The sequence below is a fragment of the Arachis duranensis genome, chromosome 7 (assembly GCF_000817695.3).
Source record: "Arachis duranensis cultivar V14167 chromosome 7, aradu.V14167.gnm2.J7QH, whole genome shotgun sequence".
NCBI lineage: Eukaryota > Viridiplantae > Streptophyta > Magnoliopsida > Fabales > Fabaceae > Arachis > Arachis duranensis.
In genome coordinates, this window is record NC_029778.3 from 24,408,876 (window position 1) to 24,410,260 (window position 1,385).

The window sequence follows — 1,385 nt, forward strand, 5'->3', positions numbered from 1 at the left end:
AAACATTTTCCGAAATTTTGTAGATTATTTTTAATTATAATTTTTAAAACCTGAATCATTCTTTCCTGTGTAAATAATTATTTTGCAACATAACTCATGGAAAAATGTATTAGATTAATATTTTAGCGTATGTTTCGTGAAGAACGATGTAATCATTTTTTCAACTTCAAAAAGCTACACTACTCATATATGTTCCATGTTTATGACTATGAATACAATAGAATAAAAACTATTTATATGTTTATGCTTTCAATTTTATTTTTTTCGATATTGTAATGCCTAAAAGATATAAATTGTATTTCTTTTAGTTAAAAAGAAAAAAATAAAGTGCATTCTTTGTGATAAATTTTTTATACAAATTAATTTTCATTAAATTTTATGTACTCTTTAGAATACGATATTAACGCTTATTAATTATTTAGTATCTGTTGATGCTTTAAATATATATTTGTAATTTGTGTTTTATGTGCAACATTTAAAATACAGCTTTCATGAAAGTTTAAATACGGGTAATAAGAAACAAAAGGAGGTGAACTCGCCCCTTAACAAAAACTAGTCTCAACATGTTGAAACTCACTCACCACCCAACTACAACTAGTACCACCACTAGCGTGAAATTATTTTTACTAATGCTGTTTGATAAGATGACAACATCCATAACCTCTCTGATGAAAATTCTTGTAAAACAAAACCAAATGGCTTATCCATTGTACGCTATTAATAGAACTAGATCGGACAATCCGTACATAGAAAATTTAGTTATTAATAATACGACAAATATCAGTAATTCAAAAATTGATAATAAAGTTGCCATAGATAAATAATGAGCAAATTCATTCGATTCTAAGAATGTCATAAAATAGTCCTACAACCCACCCTACACAAATTCTTCCCTGGCAACAATTCGGATAACAACGCAAACGATGTTACTCTCAAGGAGCTCTTCAAACCAAATGTCTTCCCACAAAGATCATCTAAATTAGATTGGAATTCAAATACAGGAATATATATTGGTAAAAAGGGTACCTCATTATTAGCGTTGCCGTGACGTTCATGTGGCCCGAAAATTTCACAGGTATGTGTATAAAAACATAAACTTGTATTGTGATGACAGTGTTTAGTATTACTGTTTTTAATTTTATTGTTTAATTACACATGATGTTGGCTTTGTGTTTGCAGTGGATGCCTATTAGTTTTAGACTACTGGAGGACATGATTCTAACGACGGATGAGCTTGCTTGTGCCGCTTATATTTTTGGCCCGGATTTAAAGTTCCAAGTAAATCAGTAAATCCTTATAACACTATTCGATTTGATGCAAGTCTATTTTATACTTTGGTAACAATTTTCTGAACTAAATATTTGCATGTGTATTTGTAAAGGGAT